We start from the raw sequence: 20,930 nt of genomic DNA on the forward strand, positions 1-20,930 counted from the left end.
CGCCGGCGACAACCGCAAAATGGGGGGCAAGGACTCGTGTCACGTAGACGAAAGTAAATCCACTTTCACCCTTGCTTTTGGCCAGTTGTTCCTCCGCTCTGGTCCTCCTGCCAAAACGGCTACCATAATTCGTCACTTTCCCTCGCCTGCCGAATGTCCTCTATCATTTAACATTTTAGACAGGATGCGCCGGAAGCTTTTTACAATTTATAAAATTACATTTTGGCTCATTAATTTTACTTATTGTATCGCTATTTCGTACGTTGTTTTTGCCAATTTGTTTTGGCCCCCAAAAATGGTTTCTAGCGTATTTTGCACATCTCCGGCTGATATATTACCGGGTTCAGACAATAGCTGACAAATGGCTGAAAGCTGAAGCGATGTCGGGAGGATTTACGCTTATTAATTACACCAGACCAGGCTCATCTCCTGGCTAAGGAGCTGTTTTCAGTTGGATATTCGACAGTTACAAATAGTCGAAAACAATACGAACAGCCAGAGTGGTCGGCTTAATGAGCAGCACGCATAAATCAACGAATATTGAAAATTCAGCAGCATTCAACCTAGAAATCAGGCCTTAAATTCCACTATTCTTAAATCACTTCAGCTTAAGCTCAAAAAAATCAACTAAATTTTCTACTTATTACAAAAAGGTTTTGCGAGAAATCAAAATATACCTATAAAAACATTTATGCTCATAAATAATGTAATCAATTTATTTGCCTCCGTTACTTAAAATCTGTTGAGCCGCAAAGACAATTTCTAATTTATATTGCACAAGCGATGTTCAAAGAACAATTGACTTTGCTCCAGGGAAAAATAATCTTGTAAGGAATTACTCGTAGCAATCAAACATGATTTTATTGAATTAATTTGGCAAAGCTCCTTTACCAGCCAATTTGAACACAGCCAATTGAAAATTCATTGCAACCCTCAGCCATATTAAATTTATCCAACTAACCCTGTTGGGCACTAGGAAAATAATGTATGTAATGCTGGCCACTTATTAAATGAACAGTTTTTGGGAACCGCAGTCACAAAACCCCAGACCATTCGGGGAAAAAAAAAACAAAACAGCGAACCCAACTGGTCTGCAGCGACGGCCACTCGCACTAATTAAACAAATATTTAATTATAAAATATTTTACTGCAAAATGCAAGCAGACGCATACAATTTATAGGCAAACTATTATGCGACGCACACGCCCAAACTCATTTGCCTACTCAGCATAGAGAGGAAAACCCCCGATTCCCCCAGGTGCCGTACCAAAAAAAATCCGCATGCACGCTATATTTTCCAACTAAAAGCGCGCAAAAGTTTTTAAATTTAATTAAATTAGAAGCAATTAGCGGGAAAGCTAATAAAAGTTGGCCCAAAACTGCAGTAGCCAGTGCAACGCACGGAAGTTTCGCTAAACTATCAGATTACATTTATATGGTGGGTTGAGGGATTAGATCCTGGCATGGGGTTCTTTTTTTTGGCCAGAGCAAAGGACAGAGGCCTGGCCAAGTAATTGAGCAAGGAGCCGCAGTGATAATTGAGTATCACTAAGTGTCATTAAGTGCTCCACTCGATGTTCTTCGGTGCGTGCAGCAGGCCTTGCTTTAGTTAGTTTGCTTAGTTTACTTAGTTCGGCCCCCACGTCCTTTTACGGCCTCCCTGTTTGCCGGGTCGCCGCTTGGCAAATAACTAAATGTGTTTACTAAACCACTTACTAAACACTCAACAACTGCCCACCGCTCAGCGCGTCCAGGATCGCATTGTTGCTGGCTGCCAGGATGCGAGTGCAACGTGACCAAGCGGCTAAAGTTGGGCTATGGCAAAAGGAATAGGACCCCAAGTGCACACAGAGAAAAGATTAGTGTGTTAATAGGATTTTTGATACAATTAGCTTAACCTCAGAAACTGCAAATGGATTTACAACAATTTAAAGACTCAATTTTTTATAAAAGATAGTTACTTAGACTTCCATATGTGATTTTTATATATGTTCTCTAATAGGATTTTGTACATTTTTAGAGGTCAGCTTTATGGATCTATAAAAATATAATACTTAAGATATATTTTACGAAAGAAAAAGAGAAAGCTTATATTTTACCTAAGTCCCTAGCATTTGTAATAAATATATGTTTTTTTATTTTAAAGAAAAATGATCATTTAATATGAAGTATTACTCATATAAAAGCAGATAAGTTTCAGGACAAGTATTGTCCTTGTATTCTTAATATTTCAGTTTTCAACATAAGAAGTGTAGGTTTCCTTCACAGCTTTCAGTTTTATGACTCCAACTATGAATAGATATCCTATAGGAGTAGAAAGTTAAAAAATTTTTTTTCGGTGCATTGTGGGTTGGGTGATTTTGAGGAGACGCACCACAGACGCGTCTACTCGGCCGAAGGAAAAGCGCAGCAAAGGGAAATTTTTTTCATTTTTCATAATGCTGTTAACTATAGTATATATCCCTCTACGAGGTTGTGTGTGTTTTGTGTGTGTGTTTTTGTGTGCACCGCCCGTCGCCACCCCCCGCTCTGCTCCTTTAAAGCCTGTTCATAGAACACGCACGCAAAATATAAATGTTAAAAATAAAATGTGAAAAAGCAAACAACACAGAATCAAAGGCGTCAGTGGTGTATGTGTGTGTGTGTGTACTTGGGGTTTTTGTGTGTGCCGAGTTAGCCTTTTTTCCCCCTTTTAGCCAGTTTTTGTTGTTTGCTGCTGCTGCCGCTGCTGCAGCTGCGGCTGCTGCCTGGTTTTTCCTGCTTTTTCTGCTGCTCACAGTCGACGGAAGCAGCAGCCAATGGCAGAGCAGCAAGTAGGTGGAGCTTAAAAAAAGACAAAAAATTTCCCCAGCGAAAAAAGCAAAAATTGGGGGCGTCAGGTGGGTGGCTTCGACTTTTTGCCACGTTTTTCTATACGAAGCCGAACGGTTTGTGAGAGTGTATGCATGTGAGCTTGTGTGTGCGTGTGTTTCTCTGTGTTTGTGTGTGGGGAAGAAACTTCCGGGGGGATGTTGGAGTTTTTCCGGGACGATGCGGGTTGCAAACTGGGAGGCTGTGGAGCTGGAATTGAAAGGCATCCTTGCTTTTCTTGTGCCTTGCATATTATTTGATTTTATTTTATTCAAACTCTTCTGCTTCTTCAGTCACTCGGCGAGAGAGAAATCCTTCGGCTGGATGGCTGGCACTCTCTCTCGCACACAGGACACGCTCTCTCTTTTGCGCTCGGTTTCCGTTTAGTGGGTGGTGGGCAAAGAAAGTGCAATGGCAGATTGCGTAAATTGTTTGCATCCTGGCCACAAGGAAGGCAAAGATGCAGAAGCATCTCGAAAAGAGAAAAGGAAAATGAGAAAGAATATCAAGGATGCAAAATGTATAAAATTAACTTTATCAATGAGGTCTTTTAATTTTAAATATATTTATAATATATTAACATGAATAATAAAAATGAATAATTTAATTGATTTAATTTAAACACTTAATGGTTTCATTAAATCACTATACTTCACTATTTAATTATTATGGGTGTGAATTTAAAATGAAGTCAAAATGTAAATGTATCGATTTCAGCTGTTAGGCGAGGCAAATTAAATATTGAATTAAAATGCTTTAGGTTTATTTTTTCGAACTCAAAAGCCATGATAATTAAGATTGTATCATATATACTTAATGCCAGTTACAGTTGCCAAAAGTTTTTAAGACTCGTCAGTTATGTTCAGCAATATATGTAAATAAAACTCACATTTAAAAAAAGTTCCACAACTATTTAAATGATAAAAGTGTAATAATTCGACTAGATTTGGTTAAATTATATAGAGCTAAAGTTGTGATAACGTTAAACGTATAAAAAGAATTTATCAAAGAATGCATTTAATTCCTTAGATTGGGAATATTTTCCTAAAAAAAAGCTGCCGTATTTAAGATTCTACTTTAAATACTTCTTTAAACAAAACATCTTTGCACCAAATCCGCTGGAAATGGTTATTCAAATATAACGAACATTGCTAACAGTTTAACCTTGGACTCCTTGACATTAATTCCAGTTTTCCCACATATAAACAGCATTTTCCAAAACCAAATTAGAGGGCGAGTGCGAGATGGCTGAGCAAACAACCTCAAAATGCGTAAATTCGCCACGGACGCAAAGTAAAATTCGCATTTTGTCGCAACTGTACTGTTTTTATCCTTTTTTGTTGTGCACGCTGCTTTTTCTCTTTTTTCGTTAATTTTGTGTACACATTTCGCATCCTTTTCGCCGTACGGCAGAGAAAGCGTCAAGGGAAATGGCGAACAGAATGGCGGCCAACTCCAAGTCATCCTTAAATGTTAATTTTGAATTACGAAATTTTCCATGTCAGGACTGCCTCCTTCCGCACAGAACGGGACCCCCAAACGGAAACAGGAAAAGGGAAAATTTCGTAGATTGGGGAGCGTGAATAATTTAGGGTCTTTGAGCGATATCCCCCCCCCCCCTCCCCCCCCCCAAAAAAAAAAACCAAAAAAAAGGCATATAAACAGGAGCAGGCGGTTCAGGCAGTTCAAAACCCTTTTGGCAAAGGACCCAAGCGAAAACCCTTAATGCCCAAATAGAGCTTAAGGTTGGACAGGGGGTGGCGTCGGGTGGGTGGGTTTTGAAATATAAATGAGCCAAGAGAGCATCGCATTTTCTGTATGCAGCAATTTCGATTTTTGTTGTTGCTGCCTTTGTATGTTGCGGCATTTTATTTTCTATATGCGAGTGAAACGGGCGAACGAAAATGAGAAAATAAGTGGAAAAAACAAAATGGCGGCTCTTTTTTTCTCTTTTTATGCGTACTAAAAAGCGCCCCAGAGTCCGTTGTCCAAAGAAAAATGCGAAAAACAAAATGCAGCGCTCGCAAGAGCGAGCGAGCGACAGCATAAAACACTGAGCGAAAATGGTGAGTGGTCTGGGAAAGTGGGCGGTGGGCGCTGGGAGGTGGAAAACAAAAGCATGAAAAACGCCGTGGAGGAAAAGCTCATGATTTATGATTTAAATTTCGAGCGCGTGGTGTGAAGAGCAAGCATCCAAGCCAGCCACTCACCCACATCCCGTGCTGCCATTTCAGCACTTTTCACGTCAAATTCAGCTCTTTTGGGCCTTTTTAATGGCAATACACGTTTAACCTATCTGTTTTTCGCTTCAGTTGTTCTTCACACAAATATTATAGCCTTAGACTTTTAATAACTAAGAAATATCTACGTTTTAGATGACGTTGAAATTAAAAATTTTATCTAAGAAATGCCCATTGAGTTTTAAGCTATGAAAATATATAACAAATGTTTCTACATTTTTTGTTTCTATTGGCAGACATAGGTCTTATTTCGTACATCCCGTATATGTATGATGAGTAGAAAAAAATGTTTAAACATGACAACACTGCCTACATCCCTTGTCAGAAAGGATATCTGTGGATGTATGTGTGTGTGCTTCCTCTGCTTTTGATGTGTGTCGCCTGCAGACGCAGGACAAGGGCAGCCAAATACTCCTTTAATTGCCGACCGCCCAACCCCACCGCCCACTTCCAGGGCCACGCCCCCTGCCGGCGAGCAAACTGTCGCGTTTCAATTGAAGCTGTTTGTTTTAATTAATTACATTAATAAGTTTTCCTTGTTTGTGCCGGCTCACATTGTCATCATTATCGCGGCTGCTTCATCAAGTAATCGGCTCCACCTCAAGAGATAACAGTCGGGGAAAAATGCTTCATGAGTTGGAAAATGAAAAACGGATTAAGGAAAAGCTCGGAAAATAACTAATAATTAAGTTGGCTAGACGATAGCATTAAGAACTGTCAGTTAAAATAATAAGAAACTGGAAAGAATTTAAGCCAAAGATGGCGCATATTCAGTTTCATTTGTATCTGTATCTAACGAATATTTTGCAGCTGCAAAAAGCGCGACAAAGGTGATTTCTTTATTTTGCCAATTTAATCGTTTGCATCTGCACACAGTGGCTGTTACGTTTTTATTTTTTGTTCCGCGCAACGAAATTGAATTGAATTTAAAGTGAAAACCGAGGTTTCACCTTTTTGCATCTTTACGCTGTGGGCTGCGAATCCAAAATGGCCGACCGGCGAACTTACCCCCTTTTTTCGTTAGCTTAAGGGTTTGTTTAGACTTTGCAGCCCATTCCACCCCTTTTTGTTCGCCAACAGGGGTTGGGTGTATTTGACGAAAAAGCAGCTGGAAGTTGCAATTATTTTTGCCGTGAATAATAGAAACCGCGGATCCTCGAAAGCAGCTGCGGATTATTGTTGGGGATTTCGGGCTAAACAATACCCTTCGAACATTTTCAAGGCCTTTGATTAATAGTACTTTTTGCTGACGATTTTCATTTCCTATCCATCAGATACTTAAACACATAAGTTGGAGTTGGCACACGCACGGATTACCCATCTCTTTGCACATTTATCAGAGCGTATGGCCATATATATATATATTTTCATTTTAATGCAGGCTGCGTACGCCAACGTCAAATTACAGACGACATTACATAAAATGCCCGCAAAGCCCCCCACACACACGCACACTAACACACACCCATCAGATCTGCGAGTCCTGTCAGTGTCGGCCGCTCCAGCTGCAGCTGTGTGCGTGCGCTCGTCGTTAATTTAAAATTTTACCATTTTTAGTTTAAGCCGACAGGCAAAAAGTTGGGGGGAAAAGCTTCAAACTGACAGCCAAAACGAATCGGGAAAGTCCTACAGGAAGAGGCAGCTAAATCAAATAAGCGAACATCTCGTTTCGCAGGCTTTAATTAATATAACACTGGGGTTGCTCCAATTAAGACGCCATTACTCTAAACACTGCTCTTATTCATATTAACTTTTAATTGGATCTAGCAGACCATTTTGCTCACAAAAGTTTGCTTGCCAACAATCCAAATATAACTCACTTTTAATGGAAATTAGATTTATATACAGCTAAGATCAGTCTACATACTTATTGAAATAATAACTAGTTCTAATACTTATTTAAATAAGGTGAACCGATGAGGGGAATGAGCTTGAAAGGCATTTTGTTGCAAGTTTAAACTATTTCATGGGTCTTATTATAAATATATCCTTCTAGAAATAACTTCTAACGAAATGTCATTATTTGCCAAATGTAGGGTACGCCCGGTTCCAATAGATATCCTGAAAAATGGGCTCAAACGCACATGCACACACCCTCACACAGGCAAGCTGGCGAATAGCCAGGACGATAAAGGTTAGAGGGAAGCACTTCAGCTGGGGTGTGGGCCTGGTCGAGATCCTGATCCTGGGATGCCAATGGGACTGGGACAGATAGCCACAGAGGAAAAAATCGCCAACCCAAAAACCAGTTGAGTAAATTATGTACTGCAACAACAAAAGACACGTCGGTAATGTAAGCCCACCACGCACAACCACACACACACAAAAACGCACACACATGCTGCGGCATGGCGATATGGCAGTTTGCTAGTGTATGTATGTTCGTATGTGTGGAAAAAAGGTCTATGTACAGTAAATTATATTATATGCGGCGATGTGTGTGCACTAAATAAGGTAATTTGCGTGTGCGCCCGCCCAGCGGCAACCTGAAGCGGCAACAACAAGCAACGTCAACAACATCAGTGCGGCAACAACACAAATTCATTAAAATGAAAAATGAAATTCAACATTTTTGAAGTGTGATGGAAATTTGTTGCTTTTGTTTCACAGCCCTGGGAATTTTGCCCCATCCGCCTGCTTAAATTTTTACCATTTTCACTCAAACATCAAATGTGTGTATGCACCTGACGTTTTAGTTAATTTTCATGTAACAATTTAAATTTCATGAGGAGCCTACTAAATTTAAAGACAATATATAAGGTTAAGTTTAATGAATTTCCTATAATTTATGTTTCATTTCCATCTGAATGCTTTATAGTTGAGTTTAAATTCCCGTTAAATTCCTCCTTCCAACTATTATTTATAATTCTTATCGCACACAAAAGATATCATAGCTTTGTTTTAAAAAAGTCCCCCACTTAAAGAAACCTTTCAAATTAAATTTATAACAGTATTACTAATAACCTTGTTTAACAATTATTAGTGCATTAAAAAGTGCTAAGCCAAATTTAAGATTAATGAAGCTTCTCAGTCTGTGAGCAATCCAAATATTGCCCCAAAATGAATTCACACTCCCCACAAAATCCATCTGATGAAATGTATGCAGTAATCATCGATTAAACGTCAATTAAACTGCAGACAAACAGCTGATTTTCGGCCTGCCATCAGCTTTCAGCCAAAAAGGACAAAACGAAAACATTGGGACACTCCACATACACACACACACACACATAGGAGCACACTTTTCCCGCCCGTGACGTCATAATGTAAATATCATAAAAGTGTCAAAAAAAAAAAGAGAACTTAAAATGAGCCGCTGCAAAAGTGGCACGCGCCAACAAAAAACAAATTGCAATTAAATAAAATAAAAATAAAAATGCGCTGCAAAGAATGCGGATATAAAATAAAAATACAAACGAAAAAATGGGAAAAAAAGCAAATGAGCGAAAAACGACGACAACTCAAATGGCAACAATGACATTGACAATGTCAATGAACGGCCAAAAAAAGGATAAAAAATCCCGCACACACATATGCGAAAAGCAAACAGCCGAAAAAAGAGAAACCCACCGAATGGGTGGAATGGGCGGTTGAAGGAGAGACACGTGCCGGAGAGCCAGAAAACGCAGTGCAACCGGCAATTATCATAAGCAGCAGATGCAACAGCCTTCCATACAAACGTATTCATACGTATGTATGTATGTATATGTGTATGCGTATGTATGCATGCGGATGTGTGTGAGTGCCAGCCGAAAAAAGAATAAACTAAAAGTGTCCTGGAGAGGAGAGACGAATGCCAGACTGTGGCTGGTCATTCATTTTTTTCACACCAGACGGAAAATGGGGGGAGGTTCGGGGGGCTGGCGTTTAATTTAATGCCAATTACGTGTATGAGCCGCATTAACACACATACACACTCACACCGAAATGCATACTGCTGCAGCACACACACATACTTTTGCCGGGGCGAATTCGCAAAAAAGCTACAAAAAAACGTCGCCAGCCGAAAAGTATGCTGTGGAATATTTGGACGAGTGAAATGACTTTTGTATGGATGCAATGCAAGTTTCCTCTTAAGTTTCCAGTTTATATTGGTCAGGATGGTGTGTAATTTATGGTTCATCTCATGCTAAATATTACATCAATATTTAGTTCATTGTTAGTTTCCATGGAAGGTTCACATATGTATAAAAAAAATTTGAACTTATTGAGCTTTGACTTTTCAATTTTGCGTTTACCAGTTTTCATTTAATTGAATTAAATTATTCGTGTATTTAAATAAAGACTGATTTAGCAATTTACGTTTTTATTTATGTCATCAATTAAGAGTGTCCACGATTTTTTTTATGAAATAATTTTATAGCAGCAACAAATAAATATCCCTTTAAAAGTTTTCCAGGAAAAAGTCTACATCTAACTATTTAACTTAGTTGCTTCAATTCATGATGTTAAGTGCTGATTAAATAAATACAGATGCCTCGATATCTCCAGGAATTTATTAAGCGATTTACGCAAACAATTGCCGTGCCAATCGGGTCCTTGGGCGTGGGAGTTAATTTCTGTTTTCCCACAGTTTATTGCACTTAATGAGTGGGGTAGTGCTGGAACACTGGGCGGGTAGGTGGCCCGGTGTCTGGCGCTCGTCTGCCAGCTGTGATGATGCATGCGGAAACGCCGGACTCCGGTTACCCCGGGTGCACCAACCGACAGTGACCCACCCATCATCAGCCATCGCTTAACATACAATGGGAATGAGGAAAAGCGAGAAAAATGAGCGAGCATCGCACATACGCCCCGTATGCCGAGCAGCAGCAGAGGAGGAGGTGGAGGATGCACCCGCCGGCTGGCCAGTGTCCTCGTCCTTCACCCAGAATTATTTTTGTACACTTTTTTTTCGGGCGCGCCCCACCACCAGCAACAATAATAACAACAACAACAACAACAACAACAGCAGCAGCAATGCCACCGCCGCCGCTCTTTACATAATATGCAATTTTTATTTGGGTTTTTCCCAAAAAAATAAAAACGACGGATAAAAAACAAAGTGGCACCGCCTGCATTACGCATGTGTCCGTGTGTGTGGGTCAGCTGGATGGGTGTGTGCGTATTCCATCAATGCACGCATTAATAAGCCGGACTGTCCCGGCTACCCGGCTCCCCGGATCCTGTCCCGGCATACGCATCCGAAACACAGAATCTGGGCGCCGGGTGCCGATGCGGCAGCGAAATCGAAAGTGCCGGGTAGCCAAAAAAAAACGGTTAAAAAATGCAGTGGCATCGAGCCGAAATGAGGGAAAGGTTGGGGAACCCCAAAAATAAATATAATTGCAGCCAAAAAATAAAAAACCAAATGAAATGTGCACTCGCGAAAGAGAGAGAGAGAAAAAGGCGAAATCGAATGCGGAGAGCCGTCGACATTAATCGACTCGAAATTGGTTTAATTCATATTTAAATGGAGCACAACCCAACCGACGACCAGCGAGTCCAGTCCAGTCCAGTCCGGTCCACTGGAGAATCACGGGGGTCAGAAGCAACAGTTGAGTGCCGCTCGCGCTCTCTTCTGTTTTCCGTTCAATAATTCAATTAAGCTTTATTTATGGCAAATCAAAATTGACCGTTCAACTGTAGCCCTCGCCACGCGACTAATTCGCACCACCCGGCCTTTCACCCAAAATGATGACCCACTGCGGTGGCCATCAGGTGTCCTGCGTGGAAATTATTGTTCGCAATTGGCCAAATAATTGGCCAGACAGGGTCGGGGCCATTCAGTTGCCCCAACCCATCGCTTCATTTATGATTTACGATTTGAATATTACTCTAATTGTTGCTCCATTGTCGAATCGCAAATGTTTGCTGGCATCTCTCTAACGTATTTTCGGTTTCTAATTCGTTTCAGGCCAATAATGGTGTACAGCGGATATACCGGGCGAGTCCTGAGTGGCACGGAAAACAGATCAACACACATATATCCATACACTGTCACTACTGGAATATAATATAATAATTGACTTTAAGCTTGAGTAATAACCAGCATTTGTTTGCGTATAGTTTTAACTTCCTTTGAATATTATTTCATTAAGAGCTGTCCTTGTTTTCCTTTGCCTTTTCCGCCCTTCGGTTCGCTGGCTGCGCAATTTTAATCAGCAAAAGGCATTCATCTTGTTCGCCAAACTAATTTTTTATCTTGCCAGCCAGGCCGTCGGGCAGGAGCCAGTGAGTGGGAGCGAGCTGGGCGGAGATGGGGTCCTGGCATTTTCCGTCTTTCAGCCAGCGAGACAAGGCAATGCTCTACGTCCTGGTCCCCAAAGAAATGCCGGCAAAACACAGCAGAAAAAAAGTGAAACAAGACTGGCAGGACGAACAGGATGCGGCACAAGTAAATGGTGAAAACTTTTAACGCCCTCGTCCTGGGCCCTGTATGCTGAATCCTGGGTCCTGGGTCCTGGGAAGCTGCGGTGCCAGCTGCTGCAGCTGCTTCGCATTCGCATTTATTTAACTAACAGTAAAAAATTACTTTTGCCCAGGACGTTTCTCTCCCTGGGAATTGTCCGACCAACTATGTTGGCCAAAAGTGGCAGCCGGAATGGGAATGGGTATGGGTATGGAAGTGTGGGAGTCATAGTGGCAGTGGTCCCCGGCGAGGACATTCGTTATGCTTAAGCAGAAGAATACGAAACTGTACTTGACAGGGCCCACAACCAACCCTGCAGCTCTTGCTAAACTAATAGCAAAAAGGATCCCTTTGGGTTTCTATACATACATATATACGGGAAGAAATATAAAAATAAATGAAAAAGCTGGGAAAAGTAATGGCCAACACGGCGCATGGAGACCATCATCTTGGGGGTAGAGCAGGGATGTGTGTCCGCATCTGTGCCTGTGTCCGTGTCTGTGTATCCTGCAAGTCCTGGTCCTTGCTCGTTGGTCCTCAGCTCGGGGTTGTTTGCTGAATGCTCTCGGGGCGAAAGGAAAATGGCGTCGCCTTAATTTATTTTAAGTGGTTGATGGTTTTAACTTCGAGCCAAGGATGCCGGACAAAGGAGTAGAGCCCTTAAAGCCACTCATTTTCCGGTTTTAGAAACGAAACGGGCTAGAGTGGGCGATATAGACCACAACAAAACCGAGGAAAATCAACCCGGGCATTGGATGGCATTGTGCCGTGTTCTTTGTCCAGCAACCGAGAACCCAGGAACCCGAGAACCCGGGAACCCAAAACAGAGCCCCAGATCCGAAGCCCCGGCTTTGTCTTTTCTATAAACCATTATGCAAATAGCCTCAGTGGGTGCCCCATAAAGCCCCAAACTGCAAGAACAAGTCAAATTTATGGGCGACTTAACAATTTGCCGGACCCAAGCAAAAGTTCGGCGAGGACGAAGACCCCAAACTCGGAACAAAACTGTTGGGGAAAATCACGAGAAATTGCAAAAACGATTAAATATAGGCTGGCAGGCATCCAGGAGCAACAACATCCTGCAAGCCCTGCAAACGAAAGCAAACGAATGCAAATTAAAATCTTCCCCTTAAGTCGACGGCTTCAGGATTCCCAGTACCGCTCCACATCCTTGCCAGCCCTCGATGGCGCCATAAAAAGTATGTGCTCGTTCACACAGACGTTCCACTTGCCAGGACCTCCTCGACCGTCATCCCCAATCCTCGTGCATCGGGCATTTTATGCATAGGGGAGTCATTATATTGAATTGAACGTTAAAGCGCTGATAAAATGTGCAACAAAAGGACCAAAGGACGACCAGCGGGCCAAGGCAAAGTGAAACGTGAACGAGTTGGAGTCCATTGACTCACCGCCTTGGTTGCATAACCCAGCCATCAGCCATCCTCATCCTCATCCTCAACCTGTCGATCCCCCCCAGACTTTAGCCCATCATCGTCGTCATCATCATCATCACCATCGCCATCGCCATCGTTTCTCTGGGCAGTCGAAAAGCCAGTAAAGCAATTGAGGCCTCAGACACTTAAAATGTAAGCCAAAGGCCGACTGTCTGCCTCTGTGTCGGTGTGCCCACCCAACTGTAAGTGTGTGCAACTGCACCGTAAAAAAAGCTTAGATAAAAGCAAGCTAACAATAAACATTTATCCTAGAAATGTTATTGCTCCAAACTTACATTCTGTATATTTTTTAAAATAAATATTATACGTAATAAGTTGTAATCAACACTCTTCGAGTGTTTTATATTACAAGTCTAAACACATTACATTTATTTTTATTTTTTTGCAGTGAATAGGCGATTGTTGTCCGACGATGTTCGTAGATGTCAGCCATAAGATATTTCCATAGACACGCAGGCAGCGAAGGAGCAGGAGGAGCAGGACACCCGTATAGCAGCAGCCACGATTGAGTTGCTAGCTTCGCCAGACACCAGGCCGGACTTCGAGGGGGATGAGGACCTAAAGGATACTGGCTCAGAATACTCGAAAGTAGGCTGTTACCGCACAAGGGTATCTCAAGAGAAATAAAAACATGAAAATAAATGCAAACTTACGGACGCAGCACGTTTTAAAAAAGCACTCAATCACCACTAATTTTTAAATTAGTTTCTATGATCATATTCACCTTATTTAAAAATCTGTAAAATACAATGTTAAGTTACCAATAAATTGTACTTTGTTATTTCACTTCATCAGTATAAAATGTAGAGGTTTGTTAAATATTGTTTTAAGGCAGCTTCTTTGTATTTTGCTAAAGAATTAACACTTGTTGAGATGACCTTATGTATCACCCTAACAATTTCCATTTGCTCCCTTCCCGCTCCAGTCGTCGTATCGAAGTAACTGCCTACTTCCTCGATGTCCTCGAATGCCTCCAGCTGGGCTGGCTCCTCGTCCTTCGCTTCATATCCTGTCAGGAGCTGACTTTTTCCTGTTACCGCTGCTTCCTTCCTTCCTTTCTTCTGGCTCTTATCTTCGTTTAACTTTCTACCATGTTATGGCCCGTTATCTGTCTGCCCGTGTACGTGTCCTTCGTGTCGGTGTGTGTTCGGTTTCTATGTGTGTGTGTGTGTATGTGTGTGCTTCCTCGTCTCTGTTTGCATTTTTGAGCAAATCAAGTGAAATTACATTTTTCTATGCGATGCTCTTAATGTTATTTGCATACGTATCCTGCAGGCTACAATATTTACAAATGAATGCAGTCCGGTGCCGTTCGCTTGGTCCTTGGTCCTTGGGGGCTTGGTCCTTTCGAGAATCAGACAAGCGGCTGTTGAACCAACCACCTTAACTGCCCAACTTCCCAGCAGACCAACCGTCCAGCTGAACTAACTACGTTTGCGAAAATTCTTTCATATCCTTTTCAACCATCGTTACGTGCCCTCAAAGTGGCATTTTGTCACTGGGTCCTTTTTCTGCTACTTCCACTTCTTCTCGCACTCATTCCACCAGCTGTCATTTGCATTTGCCTTTCCCCCTTCCCACTAACTGGCATTAATATTTGTTTTCGTTTGATAATTTTCTTTTGCTGCCTTTTATACTTTTAAGTGCACGTCCTGCCATTTCCAGGACCCTTTCTCCCCATCTCAGCTATTTTTCCAACTAGTTTCTATCTGCGTCTCTGTCGCTCGCCTCCTTGCCTTGGCCTCGTCTTATTGGACTGCAGAGTAAGTGGCAGCAGCCAAGTGAAAAAAGGACGACAAGGACGATGAAGAAGAGGAATGCCGGCGAAAAAAAAACCAAGCCACATTTAAATGTGCTCCGCCCCTTTTCTATTTTAAAAATGCAAAGCATTTGCTTGGCTTTGCTTTGCTTTGGCCTGTCTCCTGCTTCTGCTCCTGCTTCTTGCCCAGGACCTTCTCTCTTCTTCTTCGCGGCTTCGTCCTGCTGCTGGCTCTTTCTTTTAATTTATTTTATATCTCTGCCTCCTTTTTCTGCGCGACGACGAATGCGAAGCCAAAACCGAACGCGATTGCAAAAAAAGGTGGAAACGAAGGACTTGGCTTGAGGTCGCCTTGACTCGCCTTCACCAATAAGATTTTCGCTAGGTAACATGGAAAAAAGGATATCGTGAAATGGTCGGGCTATATAACAGGAAAAGTGAGGTCAACGGGTACTTTTAATTAATTGTTGCTAAGCTATTTTTATAAAATTCAACCAGGTTTGACTGGGAATACCTCTCAACAAGATATTTAAAACTGTTTCTTCATTATAAAAGAAAGTAAAAAAAATAACAAAAATTAATCCAATAAAATGTATCTATAAAATATTGGTATAAACTTTGTAAACTTAATTAGTTTCATTATAATTTTCTTTATAATTTCATTTGGTTAACGCATATTCAAAATTAAAATTATTTGTGTTAAAAATTAAATGTGATTAATTCAATTATAATTAATAATTATTTTAAAATAGGATGCTGTACCAAGACAGAATGTTCAAAGTATAAATACCTACAGTTTGAAAAAATATGGTTTCATTTTATCCATTTCGCAAAGAGAATACTGCTCTCTCACTCCTGGATAACTTAATTATCCGCAGAACCACCACCTGGTGGTTAAAAGCTGAACCCTCAATCCATTTATCCGTACTTGTTCAGGAAACCAAACAACAGAGGGCGCTACTATTAAAACGCAAACGAAAAGGAGCGAAATTGAAAAATCCTGAGCGAACACAAAAAACTGAAAGAGTTTGATGGAAACTGAGCGAATATTGAATACCTAAAATATTATTAAAATTGTTGTCCTTCTGTACATTTTAAGAGGTATACTATATTTAAAATTGCTTAAAGTTATAAATAACTAATTCTATATACAAACATTCTAATAATGGTTTTTGTGAGGTACAAATCCAAAGTGTATGTGTCGTCATTGATTTTATAAAATCTTTTAATTTAAATCTTGTAATGACAGACAGGTTCACAACTAAAATATACCATCTTTCGAAAATATCCGTGCCAAGCATTTTACACACCCCAACAAGGTAAAGATACCTCCGCCATGCTGTCCGTTAAAAACCACCCTTAGATGCCTTTCAATCCTTTGACCCGTCCAAGTCCTGCCACTGACCAGTTTGAAGCAAAGAAAATCATGAGAAAATCTGAGAAATCTGCGCAGCATCTTCGGAGGTTTTTACCCTTTTTTTGGGAAGCTGAACTGGCAGTTCGTGGGCCAGAGGTTACTGACCATCAGGACCAGTTCAGGTCCCAGCCGCTGCCAACCAGTTGCAAGATGCAGAGCGGCCAACAGATACAATGAGTGCGGAGCCTGGGAAACTTCCCGGATAAGGAGCGGGATATGCTGGTCCAAAGTCTCGACAGGAACAACTCGTAGACCAATTAAATGGAATGCCAACAAAGAATGCCGTTTTTTTCTCGTTTCACTCGTTTTACTCTTGCTCCATAAATAAATGCATGATTTGCCTCCTCACTAGCCCCATTCAATTGCTTTCTATCTCTTTTGTCCTTTTCGATGCCGTCTCTCTAGCTGCGGAAAGTTTTTGGGCAGAAAATATTCTAATGAGCTACAAAGTTCCACCTCCCGAATGAATCTGTGGAAGGAGCAGCGACATGGCTGAGCTTCCTGCCAGGACTGAGACAGCTTCCGCTAGAGAATCAAATGGAACTTCAAGTGGATTTGCAACAATTTTTGGAAAATTACACAGGGTTATATAAAGTAAACATAAATTTAAAATATCAGAAATTAGCTCGATAAGAAAGCTTTAAACTAGAAATTGACAAAAAAACCTTTATAAACTTTGTAACTGTGTATTGAAAGATACCTTTGCTATGTAATCGAAATATCCCTTATCCGTAGATGCCAAAGACAAGTTGGTCGCAATTAGCTATTAATATTAAAGCAAGCTCACGTGTCTTCGCTCGAGGACCTCTATCCTTTGCCTTTGCCATTACAGGACACCAGGCGATGCGACTAGGACTACGCGACTAATTAGTTTTGGGGCTCCGCTCCGGATAGCTCCATCCCATCGCAGACCCATTCAAAGTTTGTTATGCAAAATACGGCGCGTATCTGGGCAAGCAAATGAAGCTCATTCAGCCACGCTTTGGATATCCTGCAAGGATGTGGCCAAGGCAGCGCCAGAGATGATGGCCAATTGCCAGCCAGGAATATTTGATAAGTTGCAGCAGCAGCAGCAGCAGTAGCCGCCAAGCTCCGTTCGAGCAGCAGGTCCAGTGCATAAAGTATCATATTTAAAATTTATGGCTGTCCCGCCGCGCGACCTCCTCGTCCTGTTCGTCCTTCCGCAGGAAGGCGTTTGCCTAACTGCACAATTTGTTGAGAGCCCCGACCACTAATATCGAACTCGGCGCCAGCCAAGCCAATAAATCGAGCTGGCGAACCCCAAAACGAAACTCCAACCTGGACTGGAGTTACAGTGGAAAACAACACTTAGATTGGATATTTTCTATAATAAATATAATATAAGTAAAGCGATACTGTTTTTTATTTAATATATAATATTCGAAAAGAATTTCTATAGAAAATATAATACAATACTTAAGGACACACTGCTTTTTATTAGTATATAATATTCGAAAACAACTGCCTTGACGATTTCTTTCAGTACACTATCTCCAAAATGCAGCACTGGCTGTTTGTTGCACGGTGGGTTGGCTGGTAATTATAATTCGCCCAGCTCGTGAGAAAAATAAATTAAGAAAAGCAAAGTTCTGCATCGGAGTTTGGCCAGGACACTGTTTTGCTTGGCTCCGCTCGAGGCATGCTCCACTTTTATGCAATTTGCCACGGGATGAAAATTCTTGCCTTAGGTGCAGTGGCAGCATCAAGGAGGCTGAGAACGGAAAAGCCATGTCCTGGAAATTGCATTTTCGCCAGCCAGCAAATAAAATTGCAACAAGGACGAGAGCGTCGAAACTTTTATTGAACTTGTGAGTTGAAAATTCGAGCTCCGCTCCTGCAAAGTACCTCCCAATATTCCACATCCTTCGGCCGCCTTTCTCCGTGGCTCTGCTCAAATTTTGCCAAGGCACAACATTTTTCGATGCTGGTAAAAGTTAACTATGAAAACCAAAGGAAGTTAACTGTTGAAATTAGTAAAAATGCAGAAAAGTTGATGAATTTTCTGGGGGACATGGAGCGGATTTGTTGGGCGCCAGAATATGGAAATAAGGGAACTAATATAGTATCAGTTAAACATTTCAAATAGGTGTGTTGTAAATGCTATAGTTGTAGATGTTTTTAAATAGTAATCATATATATTTTTCAAGAATTCGCTCCTGTTTCGATCAGGCCACAAAATGCTGCCAGGCTTGGGCGAACGGGTTGAGTTTCGAAACTGCAGAGAAAGAGAAGCTGGCCAAGGCAAGGCACCCCATTGACATTTTGCCCAAACTTGATGTTGATGTTGAAAATTTTTCATCAAGTTGCATAAAAATAACAACGAAAAACAAAATGTTCCTTCTTGCTGTTTTTTCTTGTTGTTGCAAACAAACTGTGAGGAAAACTCATCTAAAATGCATAAAATTTGAGTTGATGAACTGGCAGAGGAGTGGAGAAACTGTGGAGGCGATAGAGGCGATGGAGCAATCAACAGCAAGCTGCTGCCAACGGCAAGAAGGAGGCGGCCTCCGATGACTTATGGCCAGGACATGCAGGATGTGGGCGAGTGGCGCTCAAAGTTATTGGCTAATGCGAGGCTGCCAATTGAGGCGAAACGAAGGCAGGACTGGCGCAAATTTGTGAATAATTCAGAAATCAATTTCAAATGGGCCCCAGACAAAAGATGAACAAGAATCACACACTCTGCGCAGACAAAAGAGTAAGGCCAAGTTGGAGCAGGAGATGGACACTGGAGATGGGGGGCCTCGGAATGGACACTGGAGATGTCCAGACAATGGCCAAGAATGGCAAACAATTGAACCGAACATGGCAGCTACATGGCAGCCCAACAAGAAGCAGTTAGATTCAGAGCAGCTACGAGCCTTGGCTTTATAAATAAATAAGAGCGCTGGAAATAAATGCAAAAGGATCTGGCTGACAGGCAGAAGGACATGTGCATATATTTGAACAATGCAGCAGCGGCAAAGGCAAAGGCAGCCATGAAAGGCAGCAACAAGAAATCAAGAGCAAGAAACAAGGATGCACAAGGACCAAAGCGTGCGAAGGACAACATCCAGAAGACACACACACACAGTCAGGAGGAGTGATGCTGTCTGGCCATAAGTAAATACACTCTAGCGCACACACCGAGCTGAATTTCTTGTTTTATTTCGGCATTTTATTGTTGGCAAATTCCTCCCCAGCCCCAGATCCTTTGCTCCTTTTTGCACAAGACGTAGCCAAGGGCAATGACAACGACAATGGCAATGGCAACGGCAGCGACAAAATAAACCTAAACCTCAACCAAGATGCAGACTCTAGAATCCAGTATACAGACTCCGCTTCCTCACCCTGCAGGTCGGCTTTTCCAGGCAAACTTCGTTCTGTTGCCAAATTAAAGTTTTCAATTAAAATTTGGCCATTGTTGTCATTTGGCTGCCTGCCCTCCTCAATCTTCCCAGCTTCTTGTTGTCATAGGATAGAGCCGAAAGCTGCCAAGGGGCGTGAGATGAGCAGGAGGACCATATGCCTCCGAGCCTGCGAGGACAATCAAGAATAAGTTCAAAACTTCCGAAATCTGATTTGATTACTGTCAACTCACTGAGCAAAAAGTGACCAAAGGAACTGGAGTTTTGTTTTAAACACATATTATATTTATTTTCAAAATATATACATTGTAATATATTTTATATCCACCAAATAATGAGACGTAAGCTTTAGTTGAAGTATGGTATGATTTTTTCCAGTGCTATCTAACTGGGAGACAGATCTATCTCAGCTGAGTAGTCAGCGAATCCCACGCACAAAAGCGCGTCATTAATATCCATAAAGGTCGGGACGACTTCTGCCCAAATGGATCACTTTAAATCAGAGGCAAAAAGGCTGCATTAGCTCCGTTTGACGGGTCGGCGTTTCGTTAATTAGCGGTTCATTCATCAATTTTAATATGATTTTGAAACATCCAACGGGCTGCCACCGCAACGGGCGCATGAAATGGGGGTCCTCGAGAAGATGCCGCATACGAATCATTATGTATGAGGCAGAGGCAGATATGTTGTCAGCATAGTTCTTTACAGTTGAACAAGCTGGTCACTGGTAGGTGGATAGGCCTTCGGAGTTGGGGATCCTGGGGAGCAGTGGGAGTTATGATAACATTCATTTGCCTGTAAATTTCCCAAAAGGCGTGTAACAAACTTTGGGGCGCTGCTCGAACTATCCTCGAAAGAGGGAGGCTTGGGTCCAAAAAAACACGCATGGGCAAACATAAGATGTGAGGGGGCGAGGATGGCTGGATGTGAGAATGCCAGGGTCGGGTGTTTTTCAGTACAAAGGATTATTTCGTCTCGACCAAACATGCAATTAATTATAAGCTTAAGGCCTTGGGTCCCGTCCCTTTTTACGGCTCGCCGCTTGTTGTTGTTGTTGCTCCTGTTGTGGCACTTCCACATGGGGCTTGAAAACTTGAAAGATAATAACCTTAGCTTACAGCCAGACTGAAACAAGGACATTGTGCCTGCGGGATGGGCGGCTGCAGAGAGGAGCGGTGGGGCAGAGGGCGGTCACTACAACTATTATTAATTCCCAAAAGTTTAAGGCAACATCATTATCTTTTATGCACAACGGCATATCCAACTTCTGACAATCCTGTGTCCGGCAAGGATGTGCCCTTCCAACCCTTTTTCCAGCCCGGGCTCCTTGAAGAAAACGTTCCTGGTGTTCGGGATTCCAGCTCTGTATGTATGTACACTCTTTCATTAAAACCCACTCGCATACGCCCGCATAAAAGTTGCTGCGGCCATATTCCTGGCGAACAACCCCC

At 41.9% G+C, this 20,930-nt stretch overlaps 1 long non-coding RNA gene and 1 pseudogene across 2 annotated transcripts in view; both read left to right on the top strand.

The window, feature by feature from the left end:
• The window catches only part of LOC116801705, a 34,284-nt gene extending 20,566 nt beyond the window's left edge, over positions 1-13,718 (top strand). Inside the window, exons 4-5 of one of the 2 annotated variants that reach the window (XR_004362180.1) lie at positions 10,987-11,110; positions 13,324-13,718. This is a non-coding gene — a long non-coding RNA (uncharacterized LOC116801705). The remainder of the gene's footprint in view (positions 1-10,986; positions 11,111-13,323) is intronic. The other variant, XR_004362181.1, reaches the window with a different exon arrangement.
• A 114-nt stretch (positions 13,719-13,832) lies between these two features.
• On the top strand, positions 13,833-14,495 carry LOC6606841 (annotated as a pseudogene).
• The last annotated feature ends 6,435 nt before the right edge of the window (positions 14,496-20,930 follow it).

The sequence above is a fragment of the Drosophila sechellia genome, chromosome 3R, assembly GCF_004382195.2.
Source record: "Drosophila sechellia strain sech25 chromosome 3R, ASM438219v1, whole genome shotgun sequence".
Classification (NCBI taxonomy): Eukaryota; Metazoa; Arthropoda; class Insecta; order Diptera; family Drosophilidae; genus Drosophila; species Drosophila sechellia.